Below are 16,574 nucleotides of genomic sequence, written 5' to 3'. Positions count from 1 at the left end.
GGACAGACCCCTTGTGCCCCACCATGGGCTCCCTGGGCGGGATGGGCCCGCGATGGGACCGGATTGAGGGCGCGCCCCGGCCGCCATTGCTTCCTCACCTCAAGGCTGCGGCGGGGAAAGAGGAAGCGCAAAGGCTGCCGGGAGCGGGGAAGAGCCGCCAGCTCTCGCGAGAGGTCGGGCGCGATCTCGGCCAGGGAGCGTCGCTGAGGTGCGTTGCCGGCGCGGGGCGACGGGCGGTGCAGGGACCGTGGATAAACGCGCGGCAGCGGATGGGAGCGAGAGGTGGCTCTGACACATCGCCGCCGTCCATCCTAAGCTCTGGAATGCGGGGACACCAGCCAGTGCCTTTGTGTCCGTGTGTAGGAATGCGGGCGCTGAGTCCGGCCTGTGCCGGGCTCCTGGCAGCCCCAGGTCTAACCCCGCAAGATGGCGGCGGGTCCGTGCCTCAGGAGCCGCCTCCAGAGCCCTCAGTGGCCGGGGAGCAGACCGCTGCTGTCGGGGAAGGTGTCGCTGGAGCCAAGGCGAGCTGTGGGTAAGCGTCAGCTCGGGGCAGGCCTGGTTGCCCGAGGCCAGGGAGCAAGCCGAAGGGGTGCCGCTAGATGGCAGTTCAGGATGAGAACAGAGCAGCGCCTGTCTTAGCAGAGGCTTCATGGAACGACAGTCACAGAGTGGATTGGGTTAAAGCGACCTTAAAGCGCATCCAGCGCCAACCCCTGCCACGGGCAGGGACCCCTTCCACTAGAGCAGCTTGCTCCAAGCCCCTGTGTCCAACCTGGCCTTGAACACTGCCACGGATGGGGCAGCCACAGCTTCTCTGGGCACCCTGTGCCAGTGCCTCAGCACCCTCACAGCAAAGAGCTTCTGCCTAAGAGCTCATCTCAGTCTCCCCTCTGGCAGGTTAAAGCCATTCCCCTTGGCCTGTCCCTACATCCCTTGTCCCAAGCCCCTCTCCAGCTTTCCTGCAGCCCCTTTAGGCACTGGAGCTGCTCTGAGGTCTCCCCTTCAGGAGCCTTCTCTTCTCCAGGCTGCCCCAGCCCAGTTCTCTCAGCCTGGCTCCAGAGCAGAGCTGCTCCAGCCCTCACAGCGTCTCCGTGGCCTCCTCTAGACTCGCTCCAACAGCTCCACAGTATCCAAGAATACTTTATATCCATTTATTATACACATTTATATATAATACTTTATATATAACAATACCCAAGATATGAGACCAAAGAGAATCAAAGTTTATAATTTGCAACTATTGCATCATTATAAAAAAATTACTTGTTAAAATAAAAGATTTTTTTTTTTCCCCATTTTAGGTGTGTTTGCAGCTAGAACTGCTTGGGAAATGTGACAAAGCAGCAGTTCAATTAAACCAAAACATTTCTTGAAAGTTATACCCATCTCCAGCAACAGGCTCATCAAGAACAGTTTGACACAGTGGGTAAAAATCAAACCACCTTCCAGAGCAACCATTAGTGTGGTGTCACCTCCCTGCCATGAGCGAGTCCTATTCAACTCTGCATTTAGAAACAAGGAGAACAAGAACACACTCTCCGTGTAAATGCTCTGACCAGGAGGCTATATTCAGATCTCTCTTTTAGGGTGAAACCCCCCCTAAGCTTTTAAGCTAGGATTTCACCCAGATGGGAAGAGGAAAATGTTTGAACTATCACAAATATTTACATGGCTGGAAACTTGTAGAGTTCTAAATGTGGCTGCAGCTTTCCATTTCCTTGCCTTAAATTCTGACTTCTACTTTGCTTTTCAAGGGGAAGCTTTCTGCAAATTCTCCAGGTAACTTAGAAGCACTGATTGATCTCAAAGCAGGAAAACCTGCTAGGATGCAGGCAAGTATTATTTCTTCTTTTTATATGTGATTTTTTTGTGAAAAAAAAAAAAGAAAATTAGGGGCACATACTCACAAGAATGCACACTATCTTTCAGTCAGAAATCCTTATTTTGAGATAATTAAGATGTATTTTCACGAATTAGCACTTCTGTCATCATCTGTGGGATTAGAAGCCACTGAGCACCTCAGTGCACACAACCGTCTCAGAACAGTGGTAATGTGAAGAAGGATCAGCACTGCCAAAACACACGCACAACAGCCTTTGTAAGTGAAGCATTGCTAAAGAAACAAACAAAAAAAGGTGTCCCCTCTGGGGTCCGTGGCTTCAAGGAAACAGTAAATATGTAAAAAGAGATCTCAGTGATGACTCCCAGCGCTTTCTTAGTGTTTCAGTTCCCCTTCCTATGGAACGAGAACAGTATTCCAAGAGTGTTAACTTTCCAGATGCAGTAAACTAAAGCTAGCAGAAGCTGAGGTCCTCAAACACTTCACCATCACTTCAGGCCAAACACTTCACCACCATCTCCTCTCACAGTGTGTGTGAATGTAACTCTCCTCTGTCATTGTGCCCTTGGCACCTGCCTCCATGTATTGCCAGAGAAGGAAATCAACCTTTCCATGGGAAGCACCTTCACACACAGCTGCTTCTTAGCAGCAAAGCACAGGAGCAATGAGATGTTCAGAGAAATCTGGAAGAGAGGTGTGAAATATAAGCAGCTGACACATGGTGGGAATTATCATATGGTAGTTGTGTTCATCACATCCGAAACAAAGAGGGCATGTTTTCTGTTACTTATGTTTTATGTTTCCCCACATGTGGAAGTGTTTATCATCAGCTGCTGAGGGCTTGCAGTGGTGCAAGTGTAGAGGTAAGGGCTTCTGCGGATGGTGTCAGGAAATGAGATGCATGTTCTCATCCTTGCTGGGAGGTTAACAGCTGCTCTTGGAGGTGGCCTAGCACAGAACTGAAGCTGAGATCAGGGCTGAGGCAGTTGAGCATATGCCCTGTTGAGACTTATGTAGATTATTCCCCCAGGGCACCAGCTGCCTTGAGTATTTAGCTTGCATGAGCTGACTTGAAAAGAGCTTTTGGATCCTAAGCAGAAAATTTAGGCACCTAAGTCCCAAATCATGCTCCTGAAGACTCCTGCATAGGAGACAACTGCCTCCTAGTCCTACTGGAATCTCTGCAGGACTTTACCTTAAACTCCCCTGGTTCCATCCCTCTCAGCTCCCCTGTCCACACCACCTAGCCCTGGTGATTGTGCCATGCATGTCCAGGAAGATCTCACTCTCTTGGCAGGCACTGAAAGCAAAGATCCAACTGTGTTCATACCTGAACTATTCCTCTGCTCTGGAAGCTCCTGCTAGGAGCATCCTCCAATGAAGGGCTCATCACAAGGGCAGCAAAGGTTTCTACCATCTCCTGAGGCAGAAACCTGCAGAATGGGATAGTGCCCATCTTGACCCAGCACCGTGGAAGACCCACTTTCAGTTTTCTTTCCTTGAGTGGTTTCAAAGCCACATCCTAACCACGAGGACAGAGGCTGTTCTGTGGCAGAGATGCTCCCACTCTCCCCAGTGCAGGTTTTCTGCTGAGAAGCCTGCAGTGCGTTGGCTTCACACCTCACCTCTGAATGTGCTCTGTGGGCTGAAAGGGCGCTGCACCAATTAACCTGCCTGGAAAAGCCCAGCAGGCAGTGGGAAGTGTACAGGTGCAGGAATGCTACATCACACAAGTCCTTTTATGAACGTACAGTGAGTAAACAAGCAGCTTTATCGGTCCTGCTGTAGTTGCCAAGCCAAATGTCCCTCTAAGTGTCAGTCAGTCAACACCCTGCATAGCCACCATCCCTTAGGGGAGGGAGAGGTGAGCTCTGAAACTGGTTAGGGGTTTTCACAGCAGGTCTGGATCTAAGAGAGCTCACTTCCATCTGTAGGACCTTCCCGCAGCTCTGGAGTTCCACCACTGCCACAGCAGATGCGGCAGAAGCAAACCTCTTCTGGTACTCGCCAGAAGGCAATACTTTGATTGTGGTTGCCAAGGCAATACTTTATCACCTACTCTGTTGCAGCTCAATTGCCTGAGTGTGAGCTCAGACACACATCTGCCTCTGCTCTTGCTTGGAGGCAGTAATTGCTAACAGAGGGGCAGGTAGAGCAACAGGAGGGTCCATGCTAAAATCCCTGTGACAGATAGATCCAATGGCCTGATTGACCAAGCTTAACTCTGGCTTGCTAAAACATGTTGTGTATCCGCTGCACTGCAGGAGGAGGGTTTACCTGTTCTTTGCAGGAGGATGGAAGCCAATTCCTCAAGCTTTTTTGTAGATTTCTTGGCATTTATCTTACACGGTTTTTGGAGTCCAAGGGTTATGTGGGGATATTAACTGTCATTCACAAAATTGCATACAAATGGGTTGCTTGTCCTAATGCTTAAGCAGAAAATCTTGAGGGAAAAGACGTTTTAAATTGAAACCAGCTTGCACGCTGAAACACTGAAGCTTTCCAGCCTTCAGACAGCTGCCTGCACCTCCTTTCCCTGAAATCCTCTCTCCTGACCAGCCTACGGAATCCTGCACTCCTCCTCCCAGATGTGGGGCTTCGCCAGAGGCACACTTTGCTCACATTGTTTCCCTTTTCCTTCAACAGCATGTGTGCATGGGATGAATTCTCCAGCTAAGCCACTCTCCACAGCAGTGTCCTAAAATGCACTGACCCAGGCAGCAAGTCCCAGAGGAAGACCTGTGGGCTTGGAAAAGGAGGAAATGCATCTTCAGAAGATGCATTTCCTCAGCATAAGTTACCCAACATAAGAAGGTCATGGAGCTGTTGGAGTGAGTCCAAAGCAGACCACAGAGATGCTGCAAGGGCTGGAGCAGCTCTGCTCTGGAGCCAGGCTGGGAGAGCTGGGCTGGGGCAGCCTGGAGAAGAGAAGGCTCCTGAAGGGGAGACCTGAGAGCAGCTCCAGTGCCTAAAGGGGCTGCAGGAAAGCTGGAGAGGGGCTTTGGGACAAGGGATGTAGGGACAAGCCAAGGAGAATGGCTTTAACCTGCCAGAGGGGAGACTGAGATGAGCTCTTAGGCAGAAGCACTTCCCTGTGAGGGTGCTGAGGAGCTGGCACAGGGTGCCCAGAGAAGCTGTGGCTGCCCCATCCCTGGCAGTGTTCAAGGCCAGGTTGGACACAGGGGCTTGGAGCAAGCTGGTTCAGTGGAAGGGGTCCCTGCCTGTGGCAAGGGTTGGAGCTGGGTGAGCTTTAAGGTCCCTTCCCACACAAACCAGTCTGGGATTCTATGATTTGATAAGATGGACTGACCAACGGCAGCAAAATGAGACACTATAGGAGTTTTGCTCTGCATCAGTCTTGGTCACTTGAAGAGCTCAATTATGTTCTATATTCCTCCCTGTAATTTTTAAGAAGACGTGGTTCCACAGGGGGCCAAAAGTTCTTACATAAGCAGATATATAGCAAAGTTATTTATATACATATCTTTATGTATCTGCATATATGTGTACACATATAAATCATCACAAGTGTGTCATCTAAAATATGTGAACAACCAGGATGCTTTTGATTCCCTGTGAATCCTCCTAAGCCACAGGCAATTCTTTACAAGAAGAGGTTAGCTGCACAGTCTGTCTCTGTTATATATACTGTACCCAGTTCAGGGTTGAGGAAACCTTAGTGTCATGACATCCATGTTTCTGTCCTTACCGTCACCACTCCTGAAGCATGACACAGTAGGCACAGCACCTTCTCTGTGCTGCTGGTGTCCAGCCAGCCAGCAACATGGTCAAAACAAGAAACCACAGCAATTGTTGATAGTGTCTCAATACTCAGCATTTTTGACATATTATCCTAGAGCTATGAGTTCACCCGCCCCTGCACACCCACCTATGAGGGAATCACCAGTGGAATGCATCTCCCGTGTGATCAAATAACCTTGTGGCTGGGGGTTGTGTTTATTCAGTGTATTTCTTGCCAGCAAACTATTTACGCAGCTTCTGCAGCTCTCTGACATCTCAATTGTGGCTTTTGTTGCCAGAAAGGGACCAGCCAATTGACTTGATGAGTAAAGCAGTAAATAAAGATATCATGTAAGTGCCTGATCATAAATGTTATTTGAGATAAATGAAATCCTGGGCTCTTCTTTGCTCTAACCTGTCTAGCTCATAACCAAGAACTACTGCTTTAAATATGCTTTTGGGTAATGAAACCAAAAATATCTCTGGAACTGGGGATATTGCCCACAATTTGCATCCACAGTTTAGTCACAGATTAAAATATGGGGAATTCTGTTTAAATGTAAAATAGTTTTTGTTTTCCTCTGAGGTTGAAGCCTCTTCCTCTCCTCTGTTAGATGAAGAGGCTTCAACCTTTCTGTGTCTCATACATCTGCGTCTTCATCTGGTCTGATGAAGAGCTACTCGGAATCACCTGATAAGCACAATCAAACCTGTTCTTCTCTTCTAGGGGCTTCTGCACCTGCATCTCGCTGCTGGTAGACACAGCACAGAGAGACCTGGGCATGGAACAAGGCAGAGATCCACTGGGAGCCTGCGAAGTGAGGTTGGATGATACCTATTAACACAACCAGTGCAAAGATTCCATGCAGCAGACAGGGTTTTGTTCAAGGCATGGCAAGAAGCTTCAGCCCTGAATGTCTGCTCCTCTAAACTTCATCTCCACAGCAATGCTTCCAGCATCTTCATTGATCACACCAATGTGTGGTTTCTGTGTTCATTCTTTCCTATTCCTATTGTCAGAGATTTTCCCCAAGTTCCTGCTGTCCCCTGCTGTGTTGATTGCAGCATCTTCCTCTTCACAAGACAATGACTTCGCTGCTTTGATCCCAAATGTCACCTCTGAGGTCATCCCTCTCTCCTGGCTCTCCCCTCCCTCTCCCAACCATCCAGCTACCTCCTCCTTTGCTATTACAACAGCTCTGACACAAGCCCCCTCTTTCAAAGCCTTCCTTATCTGTCCATGCTTACTAATCCCCTATTTGAGCTGCCCTCCCCCTCTCCAGCCTCTCCTCTCCACTCTTTTCCAGTGTGCATGGTGCCGTCACATGCCATTGCTTGGGAAAGTCATATGATGAGTAGGGACTGCTGGGCAAGGCTGCAGCAGGCATCTGCTGAACATGGGGCCCCAGTGGGTAGCACATCTCCAGCTCCCTCCCCATGGCCACTGCCACCCCGTGACTCCATCAGATCCTGGACCTGCAGGTGCCGGGCATGGATGGGAGCTGAAGGCGTGGAACTGCACTGCAAATGCAAGGAAGGAGCCTTACACACAGGAAGTGGTTGGCAGGATGAGTCCTGCACCCACGACTCAGACTGGGCAGGTCTGCTGATACTACTCCCCTGACCTGCCTGCCTGGCAGGACTCTGCTCACACCTTCTACATTGTTATCTACTTAGAAAATACCACCCTTGCTCTCTAGAGCATATCATAGAGTCATAGAATAGAACCTTCAAATGGTTTGGGTTGTAAGGGACCTTTAAAGGTCATGTAGTCCAACACCCCTGTCATGAGCAGGGACCCCTTTCACTAGAGCAGCTTGCTCCAAGCCCCTGTGTCCAACCTGGCCTTGAACACTGCCAGGGATGGGACAGCCACAGCTTCTCTGGGCACCCTGTGCCAGTGCCTCAGCACCCTCACAGCAAAGAGCTTCTGCCTAAGAGCTCATCTCAGTCTCCCCTCGGGCAGGTTAAAGCCATTCTCCTTGGCCTGTCCCTACAGGCCCTTGCCCAAAGCCCCTCTCCAGCTTTCCTGCAGCCCCTTTAGGCACTGGAGCTGCTCTCAGGTCTCCCCTTCAAGAGCCTTCTCTTCCCCAGGCTGCCCCAGCCCAGCTGTCTCAGCCTGGCTCCAGAGCAGAGCTGCTTCAGCCCTCGCAGCATCTCCATGGCCTCCTCTGGCCTCGCTCCAACAGCTCCACGTCCCTCTTGTGCTGCTGCCCCAGAGCTGGATCAGGACTGCAGGGGGGGTCTCCCCAGAGTGCAGCAGAGGGGCAGGATCCCCTCCCTCAACGTGCTGCTCACACTCTGGGGGTGCAGTCTGTGATTTGAGTGACTGTACAGAAAAGTTCTGTTTTTCCTATGACATGACCTTACTTGGCCTGCCTGTCCTTGTACTGGCAGTTCCTGTGATGAACATCAGCAGTGTCTGTACATTACAGGCAGAAACATGAGTACAAAGTACCAAGAAGTGTCCTGAGCTTTTCTTAATTAATTAGAGCCATTCGCTGTTCCTAATAATATCCGCACACTCAACACACACAATAAATATGAGAAGGTAGGCAATTAGGAATAAGTGCCCAGAAGGTGAAGCAGAGCGTGTAAGCAGCATCCTCAGGGACATCTCGTTCTTCCTCATTGTCATACTGCATATGCTGTAAATGAATGTGCTAGATGTCCTTTCATTGAAACAGTGAGGATTGAACCTGGATGTAGGCAGGGGATAATTGTCAGGTTCTCAAAGTAAAATGTGCAAGCTGGTGAAAAATTCAATAATATTGTTGGTTTATATTATTAACATAATAACATTATACATTAATTTTTATAATGTTATATATAATATATACTTTATATTATTATCAATAATAAATGTATTTCATTTTCTATATATTATTAATTAAAGCCAACATCTGAGTAAAGCAGGAGACTCTACTTATCTCCAAGGATGGCTCAAGGCTTTCCCCTGTCTCTAGCAGATCCCAGGCTACACCCTGCTGTGATTTGTGAAGGACAAAGATTAAAAGAAAAGAGGAAATAAAAAACAGGGTGCTGGAGTACAAACAATACTAACCTTGATGATACACAACACAATCTTGTGCTGCTTATTTCTGTGCCCCAAAGTGTTTGCCACAATTTCTCTGACAAAACCCCTGAAAATGTGTGGTTTAAAATGCCATTCTCCTGTAATGAGAATCACAATCAAATACTGCTAAAGGATCTCCTAAACACCAGCCAGATCAGCAGTCGATACTATGAAGTGAGGAAGAACATGCATTAGCTGTCTGACCCAACAACGGCTGACTAAAGAATAATCTGAGATTTTTGCAACCATAAACCTTAGGTGCAAATTATCAATAATGGAGAGAACAAACATTACATGTCTTCATGGGGCTTTGCTTTGTAAGTAACAAATTAATTGGTTTTAATAAATACCTCCTTTTCTTTCCTGTAGGCACTGGGATGTTGAGTGGCATGCTCAGAGTTTCCTCATTTTTTGTGTCCATCCAGATTTATGGGATCCATTTTGGAAGCCTGAGTGCCACTGTGATCAATTTAGAGTGTATTTAAGAGTGCTAAAAATGATGATTTAGGTGGCTGCTTTTGGGTTTAGTCTGGGAAGTTTTTGGAAAAGGAGGAGGTGTCAGCTTACTGATTATTCTCCCCAAATGCCATCTTGCAATATCTTCTAGAAATGAGCCCAAAGACAGAGCCTGTGGCCTGGTCTGACAGACTGATCTAAGCAGGTAGGAGAGCTGCTGCCTGCTCTGACAGCTCCTATGGTCTTTCCTTAAGCTGCAGTCTGTCTGAGTGTCGAATACATCACACTGATGTTGCTACCACATCCAGACTTGGGCCAGGTATTTCTGCAGATCTGAAGAGAAACGTGGATAAGGATATGTGCTCTAAAAAACTCCTTAAACCAAACAACTGCCTCCAAACCCCTCTCTGGACTTTCCAGCAGCTCCAGGCTCCACTTACAGAAAAGGCAGGGGACCAGTGTTAGTCATTTATTGGGTTTTTTAATCATCTTTCCCTTTGCTGGATGCTGGAGAATTAAAGCAGGAGCGCTGCTGGGAGCTCACCATCCACCACAATATGAAGAGTCAAGTGATCATGAACTGTGATGCTTCTCCAATACCCCACTTAGCACAGAAAAAAGCAGAGACAATCATCCCCCGGGTACCCACAGCACTTGTGCACTGCCAGTGGGCTTGGCTCCAAGTCCCTGTTCAAGCCCAAACATGCTCAGCGTTCATACAGCTTGGATGAAAAAGAGTGGGGTTTGGGCATATGCGTAGAAAGAGAGAAAATATACGTCGTTCCTCGGCACAGACCTAAAGACATCCTTGTCATTAGAGTGGTTGGAGCAGGCTCACCACCCACCACTGGGTCTTCTGTCCCACACAAAGCAGCCAAGCGGTCTGTATCCATCTCACGTACCTCGGCACATGCTGGGAATGACAAGGCACTGAATTAGCACTTGTCTGCTTGGACACAGGCATCAGGACACACTGAGCTTTCACTGGCATTCAGGCTGTGCTCCTGCACAGCTCTGCTGTGGCCGGAGATGGTGTGAGATCACCTGAGGGTCTCTGCAAGAGCAACACGCTCTCAAGTCAGAGAAACCTGGCAACTACTTCAAGGCATGGGCAGGGGTGAAAAGAGATTAAAATCACCCTAAAAGTCACTTCAGGTTGCTTAGGCATGGGAAAATGGTACAACAAAGAGTGGCCAGGAAGAAGCTTGTCTTTGGTGAAGGGTGGTCCAGCAGCAGAACCAGGGTGCTGCTATGGGAAGAGGGCAGCCAGCAGGGATCAAAGCCTTCTGAGACCCTCCCTGTGTCTGGGGGATGCCCGGAGGCAGGTACGAACTGTAACGTTCCTCCCTGTGTGACAACGTTCACAAGAATTAGTGTTTCTCAGGAATGCAGGGATTTATTCTTCAAGGCCCACTGTATCCGCGAGCGCTGCAGCCCAAACACTGCACCGATAGAGCATGTGCTTGGTAAGAACCCAGGAACAGATGCTAGCGGATTTAATGTGGGACAGGAGGCCCATTGCAGGTTTGCAGACTGCCAGCAGGGTCAGCTGTAAATATTCCCTCACAATCAAAGGCATTCATCTAAGGATTACATGCTGGGGGCTTTGTGGTAAAGTAAATTTGCAACTAACGGGACCATTAATAGTCAGACAGTTTAGTTGCCATTTATTTTCCCCCTCAGTCATTTTTACTACGTCTAAATACCATGGGGATGTAGGACTTGAATGATGTGGCCTAAGAAATCAGCTTAGAAGAAGTAGGAGAAGGGGTTACCTCCAACAAAGAGAGCTCAACAGGGATCGAATGGGGGTATCAATAGTGGGTAATGCCACTGAAGCATGTGAGCTGATTTCATAACCTAATGGAGATTAGCCTCCTCTGCAAGCAAGCTATCAAGGGGTATAAGCATGTTTATAGAGGGGGTGTATACGAAAGGCTGAGGAGGGGAGGAGAGACTTTGTGGGTTGGGGAATGGATGTGAAACAAAGACACCATGGGCTTTTTTCACCTCAGTTTGATGTTCACAGAGCAAAAATACCCGCAGCAGAAACTGTGCCACGTAAGTCGTATCGCCCCCCTCTGCAGTAAGCACTCAGTATAAAGAATTAGTGGCGTGATGGGATGATGACAAACCAAGAGGGCCTGGGCTGACCAGGCACAGGGTGATGCAAGGATTAACCCAGAGTGTTATTTCACCACAGAGCTGCCTCTCCAGGACACCCCTTTGGGGTGCTGTCAGCTCTGCATACCTGTCTGACTGGGGGTCCCCCATGGCCCCAGCTCAGTGCACCCCAAAGCTGCCCGAAGAGCACTTCCCTCCTCGGTTTCTTATGCAGCCCCCATCTCTACCCCTTCTCCCCATCATCTCAGCAACAAATTAGGCAGATGGAGCCAAGAGGGGAACTAGCACCAATCCCATTAAATTCTACTGCCTGGGCTGTGTTTTATAATTGAAAAGAAAAACTGTTTTATAACCAAAAAAGAAAAAAAAAAGAAAAAAGAAAAGAACAATCCCTTTCTCTCCCCTCCTCCTCCGATCCTGCAAATACTAAAACCCTATTCCCTCTTCCATTGGAGAGAAAGAATGAAAATAGGGAAAAGACAGGCAGGAAGAATGGAGGGTGTGTAAAACATTCTCAGGTTTCTAAATGTGGAATTAAAAATTTGAAGAATAGGAATAATCACTCCCTGATGCCGAGTATCTGACCTAAGGCAATGGAATTAATCTTTGGCTTGTGCAAATGAGCGATCCTTATTAGGAGCATCTTTGTCTCTTGTTGGTGTGCCATTGCTTTCAGTAACAAGCATCCACGAATGCAAGAGCCACTGTTTTTCTCCATCAAGAGGGGTCACTTGAGCCAACTGCTCCGTTTCCACCTTCCTGGTGATGTGAATGTGATGGGATGCAATCTTAGCCATTGGAGTACCATGCAAATCCATCCTGCAGCCATTCACTGAGGTGATGATGCCTTGTCCTGGGCAGCTAAACATTCTCGCTGCTGCTCTTTCCATGGCAGGACATGCCTGAGAGAATGAAAGATGCAATATTGGTAGCCCCATTCATGCAAGCAGCTGCTGTTTGTTCTCCTTGTGATCTCCAGAGCTTCTCGCCCCAGAATTACTCTGCCTCTGCAAGTCTCTAAAGAGGCTGTGTGATGCTGAAGGGTTTTCCCTCTCCCCTTAGCGCTCAGGTCTTTGATGGTGCAGTTCATTCACACTTCTTGCTGTGATTTCTGCAGGGAAAAGAGGTTTTGGACTGATTCTAAAGACAGAGAGATAGAAGTGTTAGAGACAATTATTTTGCAAAAGGCTCCTGATGTCAGTCTCCTTGAGCAGGACGGTGACAGACACGTTCTATCAAGAGACACAGAACTCCTGCAGAAGACACTGAACATAACGCAGGATGGAGATGTTCTGCATTGAAGGGGTCTCACCGATGGATACATGGACATGGAAACCTCCCAGATTAAATGCTGCTGAAAAACCTGTTTTATCTTTCCCTGAACTTAGGTCTCTAGGAGATCACAGTGGAAATGGAGCTGGGAAGAAAGAAGAGATCCAGAAAGAAGCCTGCAAGAACAGCCACCATCTCCCCAGGCATTGCCCAGCTCACAGCAGCTGCTGGGATAAAGCCTCCGACATCCCTACAAGTGCTGCAAATACTGAGCTTCCAGCTCTTTTAAAGTGGATTATTATCCATTTTACCCTGGTTTATTATTTATTACTTATTACAGTATCCAGGAATTCCATCTGGGAACCATGAAATCTCTCCCAGAGAAAAACTAATCAAAACTAGGAATTTCTCCTTAAAATTATTGTGCTTAATGAACTGTTATTTTCCAGTCAGCTCTGGGTGGGTGCCTTTCACCCCCCAGGACACTGGGGTTACAGAGAGGTCAGTGCAGAGCCATACTCTTTGCATTGACACGATGCCCATCACAACCGTTCCTGAGCATCTCCCTGGACCTTTTGGCTGAAGCAGCCAGGAATTATTTGATGTGCTTCTTCCTCGCTGTTGCTAAGTTATTCTCACTCCTGCTGTCACTTGTGGAAGCCAGAGGCAAAGAGCAGGACACTACACAGACAAAAGGAGGACTTGTCTCCACCCATCGCAGCTTTACAATGGCAAGAGGCAGCAGCTGAATGCAAAAGCACAGGAGAAAGAATAAGAAGACGTCAGAGTGGCCGATGGTCTGGCAGGGCTTTGTTGGCACCAGGAATGTCTTTAAATGATGAAGCATTTGGTGATGAGGCTTGGTTGATTCATTTCCTGCAGGAGTAAGGCCGGCTGTGGGCCAGCAGCTGAGAAACCTCTGTCCTTTCTTTTTTAGGCCACCACTGTTGGGATGCTGCTCCTCGGTGGACCACACAGCTGTGGGAGAGGCAGCTCAAAGCCATGCTCCCTAGGGAGATGCAGTTAGCGTCATCTGCAGCCTCCTGAAACAGGAGCTGCTCAAATAGCTCCCAGAACGTGTATTCACTCTGCCAAGTCAGAATGAAGAGGTTCAAGAATGATCCCCAAAAGGAGAAGAGCAGCAGTCCCCCATCACAACCTGCTGTATGAGAGCTAGGAGGAAACCTTTTGGAATGGAATGGAACAGAATCGAAAACAGGACAGAATAGGACAGGACAGGACAGGACAGAACAGAATGGAACAGAGACAAGAACAGAATAAAATATAATAGCATAAAATAGAATAAAATAGAAGAGAAGGATAGGATAAACTAGACGAGACTAGAATAGGCTCTTAGGGTAGTTTGGGTTGGAAGGGACCATAAAGATCATCCAGTTCCAATCCTCTGCCACCTTTTCTCACATCCCTACAACTGCAGAAGTTTCCTGACGTAAGAAATGTAATTTCTGTCCATCAGTGAACCAACTGGGACACAAACTAAATCACAGTATCTGGTGGTGGCCTTGGAAGTGCTGGGGTAAACGTTGGACTAGATGATGTTAAAGGTCTTTTCCAACTTCATGGAGTCTATGCTTTTATTATTACGAAGACCAAAGAATCCCAGACTGGTTTGTGTTGGAAGGGGCCTTAAATCTCATCCAGTTCCAACCCCCTGCCATGTGCAGGGAAACCTTCCACTAGACCAGGTTGCCCCAAGCCCCATCCAACCTGGCCTTCGATATAGAATGGACCTCTGATGGTCACCTAGACCCACTGCCAGCCCACGTGGAGTCAGGAGGTGGCTGGGCTGAGCAATGCTCGCAGGCCTGCAGGATAGGAACTCAGCTCACCATGAAAGCACTGCTGGAAAATCAGATCAGTTCTGCCACTGATACCTAATAGTGAGGGCTCAAACAATTCATGTCCCTGATTTCCCATATTTCCCTTGATATTGACTGGGTTTAGGCCTCCATCTCTTCATCCTCATCTCTGCCCATCATTTGCTGTACCTCTCCCCTGCTGCTGTCTTGCTGTTCTCAAACACCTCAGACCCTAGAGCCTCTTCCTTGCTTTCTGTTGTGGGTTTGGAGGGAAAGGAAGGGGATGATGTCCTAGGGCATCCCCTTCTTACACTTACACAGCAGTAGAAAATAAAATGTAATCTTATAGGTCATTAGCTTATGGATCAGGCAATAAAAAATTGGGAATAAAGAGCTTTTCACAACTGAGGGTTCAAAGCTATTCATGGCATCGCTACTTCCCGACTGTGGAAGCTGGTGGACAGCCAGGTGGGCTTGCCCCATGGGGAGCATCTGATGCCTGTTGGGTCTGTGGAATTCAGAGTGTACAAGATTGCATGTGGATCTGAAAGCCCCAGACCCACACTAGCACCTGTGGTGGGCAGTGGGCACAGCACAGGCGCGCTGATGGCTCACACAGCCCTTTGTGGTGCTTTGCTTTACCCATCTGAGGAACCAGATTTGGTGGAGCTGCCTGTCCCCGCTGCATCCTGGGGTAACGGTGGTGGAGTCACCGTCCCTGCGAGTGTTCGCATAGACGAGGCCCTCAGTGCCATGGGTTAGCGGTGGCCTTGGCAGTGCTGGGGAGTGCTTGGACTGGATGAGCTTAAACGGCTTTTCCAACCAAGGTGATTTTATGATTCTATGTATATATGTACATACATGTACACACACATACGTAGGCACATACATGTATGTACACATACACACATGTACACACACATACATAGGCATGTACCTGTACGTACACACACATACACACACATGTACACACACATACATAGGCACGTACCTGTACGTACACACACATACACAAACACACACGTAGACACACATACGTAGGCACGTACCTGTACGTACATATACATACGCAAACACACACATACACACACATACATAGGCACGTACCTGTACGTACACATACATACACGCATGTACACACACATACATAGGCACGTATCTGTACGTACACATACATACACACACACACGTACACACACATACATAGGCACGTACCTGTACGTACACACACACACACACATGTACACACACATACGTAGGCACGTACCTGTACGTACACACACATGTACACACACATGTACACACACATACATAGGCACGTACCTGTACGTACACATACATACACACACACACGTACACACACATACATAGGCACATACCTGTACGTACACACACATGTACACACATGTACACACACATACATAGGCACGTACCTGTACGTACACACACATGTACACACACATGTACACACACATGTACACACACATAGTTAGGCACGTACCTGTACGTACACATACATACACACACATGTACACACACGTACATAGGCACGTACCTGTACGTACACACACACACATGTACACACACATACATAGGCATGTACCTGTACACACACACACATACACACACATACATAGGCATGTACCTGTACGTACACATACACACACATACATAGGCACGTACCTGTATGTACACATACACACACACACACATGTACACACACATACGTAGGCACGTACCTGTACATACACACACACACACACATGTACACACACATACATAGGCATGTACCTGTACACACACACACGTACACACACATACATAGGCACGTACCTGTACGTACACATACACACACATACATAGGCACGTACCTGTATGTACACATACACACACACACACACACATGTACACACACGTACGTAGGCACGTACCTGTACATACACACACACACACATGTACACACACATACATAGGCACGTACCTGTACACACACACACGTACACACACATACATAGGCACGTACCTGTACGTACACATACACACACATACATAGGCACGTACCTGTATGTACACATACACACACACACACATGTACACACACATACGTAGGCATGTACCTGTATGTACACATACATACACACACATGTACACACACATACATAGGCACGTACCTGTACACACACACACATGTACACACACACATGTACACACACATACATAGGCACGTACCTGTACACACACACAC

At 48.0% G+C, this 16,574-nt stretch overlaps 1 long non-coding RNA gene across 1 annotated transcript; it reads left to right on the top strand.

Moving 5' to 3' along the window:
• The first annotated feature begins 124 nt into the window (after window positions 1–124).
• LOC134160084 (uncharacterized) lies at window positions 125–7,057 on the top strand. Its single transcript, XR_009963428.1, has 3 exons — window positions 125–208; window positions 1,302–1,426; window positions 6,309–7,057. It is a non-coding gene; the product is annotated as an uncharacterized LOC134160084 (long non-coding RNA).
• Window positions 7,058–16,574: the final 9,517 nt, after the last annotated feature.

The sequence above is a fragment of the Pezoporus occidentalis genome, unplaced genomic scaffold, assembly GCF_034315485.1.
Source record: "Pezoporus occidentalis ecotype Australia unplaced genomic scaffold, CSIRO_AGI_Poc_V1 ctg157, whole genome shotgun sequence".
Taxonomy (NCBI): domain Eukaryota; kingdom Metazoa; phylum Chordata; class Aves; order Psittaciformes; family Psittacidae; genus Pezoporus; species Pezoporus occidentalis.
Note: the sequence above shows the minus strand (reverse complement) of the source record. Positions and strands in the feature narration are given on the sequence as shown.